This window comes from Elephantulus edwardii, unplaced genomic scaffold (genome assembly GCF_000299155.1).
Source record: "Elephantulus edwardii isolate Elephantulus edwardi_28Jun2011 unplaced genomic scaffold, EleEdw1.0 scaffold00027, whole genome shotgun sequence".
In the NCBI taxonomy this organism is placed as follows: Eukaryota; Metazoa; Chordata; class Mammalia; order Macroscelidea; family Macroscelididae; genus Elephantulus; species Elephantulus edwardii.
Window position 1 is genome coordinate 20,232,554 of NW_006399777.1, and position 12,119 is coordinate 20,244,672.

Genomic DNA, 12,119 nt, shown 5'->3' on the forward strand with positions numbered 1-12,119 from the left:
CAATTCTAGTACCTTCCCTTAGGAATAGATACTGTTCAAATTGGAATAAGGGCTTCCTCAGTGGATCATGTACAGAATCTGCATTTTAACAAAATAGCCTGGTGATCAGAACACACACGCAGCTTGAGGAACATTACTTCATAAGGAAATAAAATAAGAAAACTAACCTTTTCAGGCTTTGTCTAGGTGGCAGATAGCTCACGAGCTCCATGATCTCTTAAGGTCTATTTCTATAAAAGGAGCATTAGTGGCTACATGGTGAGGTGTTTTGCGGCCAACACAAAGGTACATAGTTCGAATCAATTCACCAGCCTCTCTGTGGGAGAAAGATGGCCAATCTTCTCCCATGTCACTTACAGCTTCTAAAATCTTGCTGGAGGATTTAGAAAATCAGCTACGAGTCAGTTCCAACTTGATGATATACAACATCAATTGACATAAACACATATGCAGACATTTGGATGATGGCAGAGATTATTTACTGGGAAAAGGAGTATAGTTAATGGTTAAAGGTGTGGATACTAGAATCATAAGTATTGGTCCCACCATTCAATTCTAGTACCTTCCCTTAGGAATAGGTGCTATTCAAATTTGAATAAGGGCTTCCTCAGCGGATCTTGCGTAGAGAAGAAATGGCAGGCTGTAAAGAACTAAGCTCAGAGTCAACCTTAAAAGTGCTCAAGAAATAGAATTTCATCACAATATTTGTTATTTGTATGAAAGACTTCATCTCCAAGAACATAACAACTACTTCTGGTTTCATAATTGCATTTCTCTGTTTTATGAAATTTTGTTTCTATATACATATAAAAATGTGTTCAAATGTAAGAATTCTGTTTTCTTTCTTGTTACTGTTAAGGTGGAATTTTGGATTCAAGGGCATATTCTATATAATTGCTTTTAGTCTACCAAAGTTAGGGGTTTTGAAGCAATGATTAATGGCATCAAAACCCCACAGAGGACAGAGAACACTCAGAACCCACCAGGGCAGAGAAGGGCAGCTACCTAACTCTCTTGCATTCTCCTAGGCCAATTTTGGTAGCCTACTGAATAGAGTGTTGCCCTGTTAACCCAAAGGCAAGTGGTTCAAATCTACCATTGCTCCACAGAGATAAAGAAGGCCAGTCTTCTCCCATGTGGTTCACAGCCTCTGAAAACCCACTGAGAGGTCAGCTATGAGTCACTTTTGACCAGATGGCAATGAATGATGAGAGTTTTGCTCTAGTGGCATCTATTTAGGTTTCTGGTAACTCTTCATTGTTCTTGCTCTAAAGTTCTCCCATTCCAACCCCAATATCAGCTGAAAAACAACAACAACAACAAACCCATTTTAAAATCGACTTAACCACTGTGCTGAGGGCTGCTCCCAGGACCTTTTCCCATCCTCCTATTTATACTTTTACTCTGAACCTTAACCAAATTCTTTACTTATGCTCAGCCCTTTCAATACCAGTCTGCAGGAGTTACTGATTTTTTAGGATGTGGGCATATTGCTAGAAAAGTCTCTTCCTTGGAGAGGGACATCGTGCTTGGAAAGGTGGAGGGGTCAGCAAAGAACAGGCAGGTCCTAAACGAGATGGATTGACACACTGACTGCAGCAATGGGCTTCAGTGTATAAGACGGTGAGGACGGTCCATGATAGGGCAGGATTCAGATGCGTTGTTCATAAAGGCTCTATACGCGATGCAGGGCTGCCTAGCAACAGCAGCATAGTGACCTAGTGTTAAGAAGTTGCGTTGTCATCCCTAAGTCATGTAGTATGAATCCACTAGTTGCTCCTTGGAAGAAAAATAAACTATTTCCTCCTATGTGATATAAAGTCTCTGAAAACCTCCTGGAAGTTCAGCTGTGAGTTGGTTCTGACACAATGGCATGCCAACAGCAACAACAACACTGATTTACCAGCTTCTATTTGTTTCTTTAGCAAGTCATTTGATGTAGGGAAGTCAGAAAGAATTAAATTTAAAATCTACATTCTCTACTGGCCAACTCTTTCCCAGAAAGAAAGTTACTAGGCTTATTAAGCCCCAGTGTTTTTCACTTTGTTTTGGTTCTGTTTTCATTTATTGAATGGGGATGGCATCAGTCACATAGTTTATTATAAGGATTAACTGAGATTGAACAACTAAAGAACATGGCACAACAACGCCTTGCAAGTAGAAAATGTTCAATAAAGAATTATTATGTTATGATGGAGTTATTTCTTCCTCGGCTTCACTACCTGACAACCCTCAGCTATCAATGCCCTATCCTCAAGTTTGACCCTTTTCCTGGACACAGTACAAGACCATTCCTCATGGCCTCTGGGTCCTACTCTGTTGGGGACAGTTGAAACTTACATAGGAGATTCCTTAAGGAATATGTGTAAAGTCATTGATTTTGAGAACAAATGGAGAAATACAAATAGGTTAAAATGTTTGAGATTTAAAAATATGACTTTTAGCATAAAGAAATTCACAGATACATGTGTTCACCACCTCTCTGTCAGACGTGCTGTTGTGTCTCACATGTTGTTGTCATGCTAGATGTAACAGTATTATAAACACCTGCAGGGCTCTTCTTAGAATAGGCGAGTGATAGGGTTTATCTGTTCACATACTTAGTCAAATCTATATGCAGAGCCAAGAGTCCAAGAAGGTGGACTATATGAAGAAGAACAGGGCACCAAGACCAGAAAAACTCATCAACAACCTGTAACATGCAGATGATACAACCTTGCTTACCATAACATAACATGAAGAGGACTTGGAGCATTTACTGATGAAAGTAAAAAAACCCACAATGTTCATTATGGGTTACAACTAAAAGAATAAAGATAACTGGACCAGTGAGAATCAACTGGAGAAAAGAATGAAGTTGCCAAATTTAAGTTAAATTTATTTGGACCCATAATTAATATCTATTAAAGTTGTTGTTGCTGTTGTTGTTTACCGTTGAGTCAGAACCAACTCATAGCTGACCCTCCAGAGGGTTTTCAGAGGCAGTTAATTGCACAAGAGGACAGTGCCCATCCTTCTCCCACTGAGCGGCTGGTGGCCTTGAACCGTGTGCCTTTGGGATTGCAGCACAGCTTCTTGCCACTAGGCCACTAAAGCTCTATCTATCAATGTAACAGTAAGAAATAAAAAACATGCTATTGCATTAGACAGATTGGCTACAAACTCATTCATTCCCTCATTCAATTTACATTGAGTTCACTGTGACTCGTACAAACTCTCCATCAGTTTTCAAAGGCTGATGGTCTAGTGGTAAGAAGCTGTCCTGCAATCCCCAAAACAAGTGGTTCTAAGCCACCAGCTGCTCTGAGGGGAAGGATGGGCAATCTCCTCCCGTGTGATTAACTGCCTCTGAGAACCCACCAGAGGGTCAGCTATGGGTCGGTTCCAGTTCAACGGTGCTCAACAACAACAACAAATTGTCAACAAGAGTTGACTGCCTATCTTTATCCTTCAAAGCCACTGGTGGATTTGAACTGCTCAAGACATGCAGTCTTTGGGCTTTTCACTTAGCAAATAGCATCTAGGTTTTGTTGGTTGGTTTTTTTAATTGGAGAAAATTTTAGATATAAAAAAAATTAAGTTAGCAATCAAATAAAAATGAAATATATTTATTTTTTAAAAACATAAAGCAATTTTATTAGTATGCATACTCTTTATTTAACGGACTATTCTAAGTTGTTGTTGTTATTGTTGTTAGGTGCCTTTCAGTTAGCTACAACTGATAACAGCTCTATGAGCCACAGATCTAAACACTACCACAATTCTGGGGCCCATAGTTATAGTTCATCTCCATGAAGGTCTTTCTATGTCTTTCCATTTTCCCCAGCATGATGTATTTTTTCAAGGACTGGTCCCTTCTGACAACATACCCAAAGTTGTTGTTGATTGCCATCAAGTCAAGCACAACTCATAGCGATCCTATGAACAAAAGGCCTGAAACATTTATTTAACTATCGTCATTTGTCAAAGCTCATAGAGTTTCCAGAGGCATGTTGTTTATGAAGTGGATGCCACTCCTGCTTCCAAATACCCAAAGTATATGACATTTACCTTTCATCATCTTTCCTCTAGGTAACACCCTCATTACACTTTCTCCAAGACATATTTTTTATTCTTTGGCGGTCCATAAAATGTTCCATCTTCTTTACCAATATCACAGTTCAAAGGCATCAGTTATTCTTCCATCTTCCTTATCCATTGTCCAAATTGCACATGCGAACAAAGCAGTTGAGGATAAATAGTCTTGGATCCTTTGCACTTAGTCTTGAAACTGATTTCAAAAGAGCTGGGCACTTCTATGACCTCTACCTGAATTTGGGTCTTGGCTTTTACTCTGCAGAAGCTTAGGGCAGAGGGTCCTGAGCCAGAGCTCAGAAAGAAACAATCCCCATGGCATCGTGGGCTATCCCATTGAGCCAATAGGAGCAGCCAAGTTATTCCAAGAACTCAGAATGATTTTCCAAGTATCTATGATGCTCACTCAAAATGTTTTGGGATGTGTGTGAGCTGTACTTTCTCGGCCCAACAGAAATTACTGATTTCCAAGCCAGCAAAATGTCTTTTATTTCTCCAGTCATTTGCTTTTTCTTCTGGGAATAAATGGGGTGGTGGGTTTTTTGGGGTTTTTTTGGTTGGTTGGTTGGTTGGTTGGTTGGTGTGTATGTGTGTGTGTAAATATACTAACAGGAAGCAATAGAATGATGGCTGCTTGAAAAATTTCTAGTTCATTTTCTGTAATCAGTTTCGATCTCAGAACATTTTTATACTTACACACACACACACACACACTTTTAGCAGATAGAGTAGTTAAAACACAGCACAGACGCTCAGGAAACGCTTGATATTCTGAATATAGATGAAAAAAAAAAAACCAAACACGCCACTGTCTATCCCTGGAAGTGAATGTATGTGTTAGCATATGGAATCCTTCCCTAGAATAACATTGGCAATGATGGTGTTTCCTGAAATTGCTGTGCTGAGGAGAAGTCAGGAGTCGGAGGTCATCACCTGCTGTTGCAAATTGCACAGGCGGTTCTCTTGCAAACAGTGGACATCTGTTGATGGCAATAATAAGACTTCCTCTCACAATAGCCCCAATACAAAATATACAGGCAGCTTTACTGAGCTTGTTTTTTAAAATATCTAATTACACCCTTAAATTTGGATATTCACTACTGACTGAGCCATTCTCCTAAAGTCTCATAATCACCTCTTGGTCACCATTCAACTTGGGCTTTCAACGCTGAATTTTCATTCTGGTCTTTCCATATGCTTATTATGTGGCATTAAACACCTGGTCTTACCTCTTGAGGCTCCAATTTTCCTCCTGTATGAAGTGTAGTAGATTGTCCGCAAAGATCATTGCTCATGATTCCTCCTACTCCTGGCACACACATGCAACTCCTACCATTAAGAGGTGAGGTCTGTTTTCCTTTCTCTGAATCTTGCCTACAACCTGCTTTGTCCAAAAAGGTACAGCAGACATGAAGTACCAATTGCAGCCTAGGTTTTAAGAGGTCTGGCAGCTTCTGCTTTTGCTCTTTTGCCATCAAGGCTGTTTGATTGGAAATAGAGGCCACATGAAGAGAGTGGCTATGTGATGAGAGAAGTAAGGTGTACAATTGACAGTCAACAACAAAGACTGTGCATCAAAGCAAGTCTAACTCAGATCCATCAACCTCCTTTGTGCCCAGTCGATACTATTTATACATGTGTCTTCAGTATCCAAGGACCCCTTGTGGCATCCTCCCTAAGGGATTTGCTTCGTTCACCCAAAGGTGATGCCTCTCTGGTGGTTTGAAGCCATCGCAGTGTCTTTGGAGAAAGACACACAATCTCCTCGGATTGATTTACAGCCTCCAAAACATCACGGAGGGTCAGTTATGAGGGGGTTCTGACTCAATGGCTGTGATTTCAGTGTTTACATTTCTCCCTTAAACATCCAGAGATTAAATAAGATTAACTTTCAAAGTCTCTCACACCCATAGCCACTGAGTCTGTCTAACTCAGATTAGCTCTCCCTTGAGGTTCTGAGGCTATGAATCTTTCTAGGAGGAAAATGTCTATTTTTCTCCCATGAAGTAGCTGGCAGATTAGAACTGCTACCTTTCAACATATAAGCACAATGCACAATGCCATCAAGACTCCTTTTAAGCCCTTTCAGCTCTACTTAAATTCCTGACCTATATCCTCATAAGTGTTAGAAGTTGCTGTGTTAGAGTACCAAGTTTTGAAAGGTTTTGTTTTTTATTAATGTAATAATGTTGTTGTTGTTGTTGTTATGTGTTGTCAAATCGCTTGCGACTCATAGCGACCCTGTGTACAACAGCCCTAAACTCTGCTCTGTCCTGTGCCAATCGCATGGCCACTCCCATCCTGATTACCCCAGTCACTGAATCAATCCACCTCATAGAGGGTCTTCCCCTACTGCGCTGTCCCTTCACCCTCCCAAGCATGATGTCCCTCTCCAGGGACCGGTCTCTCCTCACAACATGTCCAAAGTATGTTAGACGGAGCCTCAGAATTCTTGCCTCCAAGGGCCCTCCCGGTTAGCTAACTGATAAATGAAGATGATGCTGTTTTCCCAACTCATTAGGTATTTGTGGAAAGAAATGAAATAGCAAATATAAAAGTACCACACTTAAAAGTACTCACATTATAAGGAGTTAGTTATCATGCTAGAACTAAAATCGGTATTACACTACTTTAAATGCCTCATTGTGGTTGTGCGCTGTTGAGTTGGACAGACCCACAACTGGGCCTCCAGCAGGTTTTCAGAGGTAATAAATTGCATGGGAGGAGATTGTCTATCCTTTTTCCAAGGAGCAGCTTATGGATTTGAACCCCATGTCTTTAGGATTGCAGTACAGCTTCTTACCACTAGGCTATAAGAACTCACTCTTACAATGCCTAGAACTTATAATATAAAATACCTGTATTTTCCAGTATCCCAGGAGCCTGGGGGTTGAGGGGGGAGGGAGTTGTACTGGTTCTAAGGAAGAAAAACGTATTATTTCCTCCCATTCAGTTTAGAGCCTGGGAAACTTGAAGCTATGAGTCAGTTCTAACTTGAGGATAATGAATCTAATTGACTTCCACTGTATTGAGAGAAGAGAGGACGAAGAAAACAAGGAAAATGAATATATAATAGTGATAATGGCTATTCTTTCTTTCTGTCTGCTAAGTGTCAGGCACTGTGCTGACCAAGTCACCACGTCCCAAGGAAGCAGACAATTTTACAAATGAGAAAAATGATTCTAAAGTGGTCAAGTGTATTGCCTCACTTCATGCTATCGGTATACTGAAAATCCAGAGTTCCCACTTAGGTGAAGCCAAAGCTCTTCCCAAGATAGCATGTCAATTGTTTTTCTGTCGGGTTTTTTTCCCCCCCAGGGAGGGAACAGAGACTAAAAACCAAAAGTGGCAGAGAAAGGAATTGGACAGGAGAAGAAACTTCACACTTGTGACCTTCCTATTCCCACTGCACAGCTTCATGCTGTTCTGGGCTTGTCGTAAGTAGCTGCCCAGTGGCCTCTGTTACCTGGTGACTTTGTGCATAACAGAGAGAAATACTGTCCAGTCCTGTGGTGTATCCATGACTTGATATCCTTGAGTCCACAGTTGACTCTGTTGTATCAATGAATCTCAATGAAGGTTTCACTCCTTTTAATGGACCCTCTCTTGTCCTAAACATGATATTTCTAGTAGGTGGTCTTCTGGATGACATGTCCAAAGGAAAAGAAAGCCTTGTCATTTTCATTTCTGAGGAACATTCCAGTTGCATTTAAACCCAGTCTTCTTTCTTTTTTTTGGAAGTTCATGGCATATTCAAGATCGTTCACCAACAGACCGAGACAGATTAAGAACCAAGGACTTGTGAGAGACCAAAACTCGGTCAACCAAAATGTCTAGATCCTCATTTACCTGTATCTTAAGTGTCCTTGCTGGGTTAACTGAGCTGTGTGCAGGCAACCACAGGGGACATTAAAAATAAAGAACAGTCTGATGTATCTGGCTGGCTGGGTACTGATTTTCATAACAGGAGGCAGCAATGTAATTTTGCTGGGCAAGGAATGCCCAGAGCTGGGTAGAGAAACTGGCTTGTGTATTCCTCAAAATCAGCCGGCTTTGATGGTCTCTGTACCTCATTTGAAACACAATGCAAAATTAAAGTGGAAGAAGTCAGCCATTATGAGGCACCTGAGAACTGTTGGGAATTGCTTTGGAGACTTGAAATCTACCTCTCCCTCCCTGCCTGGTGAAATTTCTATCTGAATTGCCTGCTCATCTTTCTCTGCTTCATTTCGCCTTTGTGACAAACTTGGTTTCTGTTCTATTTAATAAACATGATAAGCCTACCTGTCTTTAGAAATATAATCATCAGAAAATAATTTAGGAAAAATACCCATCAATATTTATAGTCAAAGTTATCCATGCATTACTGTGTCTGAGGATGTAAGTTTCATGACTTATTTAGTCTGCCTGTATTTGAATTTCATCATTACCTTGTAAAATTCACACCTGTAGGCCTGTACTTTATTTTCCATCCTTTCTTGGTGAAAGCAGTGATCCATTTAAAAAAATCTCCCACTTGGGAATGTTCAGATTTATTTTCAAAATTCTCTGCATTCAATTTTAGTTGCACAGAAAACTTTCAAGCAATAAAAAAAACAAAAACAAGACCTTTTCATTCATCACACATTTTAGAAAATTCTTTCCAAACTCCTATTTTCTATTACCAACAGTTCCTGGGGTAAATTTATCTTCTGAGCTTCTTAGTCTGAAATAGCTCATTCTCTTCAGACATCTGCCAATATTCAAATTCATGTTGGAGGAGAATAGTTTAAAAACAGGTAACTTAACTGATACTCATCTTCTCTGTGAGAGTCTTACTTAAAATGTTTCCCTTCCGTGTGGAATCAATGTGGCTCGCAGATAGTTTGAGGATCCAGTTTTGAATGGGCTTCTCAGAAGGAATCTGTGAAGGTGCTAAGTGCAGACCAGGCTTGGTTTTGTGTAACTGAGAGTGGCACATTTCACAGATAAAAGACAGAAACCAGTTAGCTGCATTAAGCCAGCTGCTAATTAGTGTTCAAGAAGGCTGCATCAAAACAAGCACTTCACATAATTGCTTTCAGGAGTATTCTAAATGCTTCCCTTAAAAGATGATTAAAATCTGCAAGATGCTGGACGTCTCAGAAGTTATACTCCCAACCCCGCCTGCATTCATTCTACTAAAAAAAAAAAATCCCAGCTTTTAAAATTTCAAGTTTCATTTGAGTTTACCACTATAACCCAACCACTGTCATCCAGGAACCCCACTCTTGGTGACCATACATGGAGTTTCCAAGTCTGTAAATCTATATGGACAGACTCCTCATCTGCCTTTCAAGAGGAGCTGTAGGATTTGAACCATTGATTTTGTGATGAGCTGTCTAAACTTTTAAAAAATCATAGTACTAGGAAAATCACAGCATTTACCTTGTGTGGTTTCTTTTTTAAAAAAATTAACTTTTTTTGCTATTAGTATTTTTTGTGTGTATACCGTCATATTGGATCTGACTGGCACAGGAGGAGATTGTCCCTCCTTCTCCAGCAGAGCATCTGGTGGATTTAAACCATGCACCTCTAAGATTGCAGCACAGCTTCTTGCCATATGCCACCAGAGCTCCCTGCTTAATGAGGTTTCTTGCTTGAGTTTTCATAGCTGTTCAGATGAGAAGGAATATATTCTCCTTTCAATTTTTTTGGTAATACTGTTTGAGATGGTTAATCACTGCTCTTAAATCAAGAGATTAAAGAGTAGAGGACTTCATTGCAGGCTGACATGGAGGGTGCACGAGACAAGGAAAAGAAAACAGAAAGCAAAGGAGATTTAGCTGATCCTACTTTTACTCCAGTTTCACTGGTGATTACAGCTGAGATTAGCAAAGAGGTACTAGCAGATACATTCATTTGAACCAGACTGTGCTTGAAAGAAAAAAAAAATGCTGTACATTAAAAATTGGGAGATTTTATCACAGTCTGGATTTTTCTAACATCTTTTGAAACATTAAAAACAGAACATGTGGCACCAGTAGGCTAAGCTCCCCCCTAATATCAGAAGACTGGGGCTTTAGAGAGGTTGATTTTCAAATGGGGCACAGATTTTCTGGTTTGTCTTACTCCACACCTGTCCCACTTCCTGTGTTTATATTTCCTTCCTGGGCCCAGCAGGCACTCAAGTTTCTTTCTTTCTTTTTTTTTTTGTGCATGTTGTTGTTGTTTTAATTTTCTTAACAATAAAATAACATTGGAAGAATTGTTGTAGTTGTTAGATTAAATCAAGTCAAGTGTGACTCATAAGAACCCTATGAAAACCAGATCTGAACCCTGTCCTATCTTGTGCCATCCTCATCGTCTCGGATACACTCAGGTTCATTGCCGCAGTCACTACTTCAGTCCATCTCATTGGGAGTCTTTTTCTCCTTCACTGATCCACTACTTTTCAAGCATGATGATGTCCCTTCCCAAGAAAGAACCTGACTTAGTAATACGCCTGCACTTTCCCCAAAACATTTCTTTACTCTTTTGGCAGTCCCTGGGATATTCAGTACTCCTCTCTAGAACCACAGCTCAAAGGCATCACTTCTTATTCTGCCATCCTTACTCTCCAGCTCTCAAATGCATAGTAAGTGATTGAAAAGACCATAGTTTGAATCAGGTGTGCCTTAGTCTTCAAAGAGACATCATTGCTCTTCAGTATTTTGGACAGGTCTCTTATAAGGCACTTCCCCAATGTAATATATCCACAGATCTCCTGACTGCTGGTTATGTGTGCCACTGAATTGAAACTGACTCATAGCTGATTCTCCAGAGGGTTTTCAGAGGCATTAGATTACACAGGAGAGGATTGTCCATTCTTCTCTCATGTAACAGCTGGTGGATTCAATCTGCCTGCCTTTGGGTTTGCAGCCCCACATCTTACTATAGGCCACGAGAGCTCCCTATATGTATATATACAAGTTGTTATTTTATGACAAAAGTTCTCTTACAATGAATCCATCAGAAGTTAGTTTTGACTTAAGTTAAATTCTAATTTTTGTGTTGTTATTGTTTTCATTATTATTGCTTTATTATTTATTATTGTAGGAACTTTGGGGGGAGTTTCCAAGGTTGCAGATAGTTTTTTCTTTAAATTGTGATTTTTAATCAAAGTTTACAGAAAAGTTGGATTTTCGATCATTCATAGTTGCACATTTCCCTTCCTACCCCTCCCAGTTCACTTTAAAAAAGAAAAGAAAAATATTCATTCAGTGTTGCATAAGTATCTTTATAAATCTAAACTTTATTTGTGAGGAAGGGCAACCCTACATAAAAACTTTCATAAAATTACAACATCCACAAATTGTGTGCTTCAACATTGTAGATAGCACATACTATTATCCATAGAGGTACAGAACAAAACCCATGATTTTTATATGTGGTTAACTATACTCAGGATATCATAAATCAGGGGCTACTTTTGTATACACAAGCATATTCATATCAAAATAAGGAAGAAATATTTATAACTATTTATAATCCTCATCTCTATAATTGGTCACAGGATTATAACTGATCTTTATTACATAGTCTTTTTGCCCTCAGCAAGAAGTTCAGATGATTTTGTTTTTGCCCAGTGAATTGACCTCAGACCTTCTTTCCTGGAAAATATGAGCTATCAGCAATACTGAGGTGGCTTGTTCTAGTTTCCGATCAGGAGCCCCCGGGTCACAGCGATCAAATGCTCATCAGCTAACAAAATGTTGGTGGTTTAAACCCACCAGCCACTTGGAAGAAGAAAGATAATAATAACAGTCTGCTTCATAAAGCTCTCAGGAGTCCAGAACGAAGGCTGTACAGTGGAGTGGACTTGGAGGGAGGGATTGTATAACAATGAAGGAATTTTTCTTTTACTTTTCAAAGAGATGTGCAAACTGGGAGAAAAGTGCAACAATGAATGGATGGAAATCCAAAGTCTCTGTAAACTTTCATTAAAATTAATAATAAAAAGGGGAGCTCTGGCAGCCTAGTGGCAAGAAGTTGCACTGCAATCCCAGAGGCACACAGTTCAAATCCACCAGATGCTCTGCCGAGGA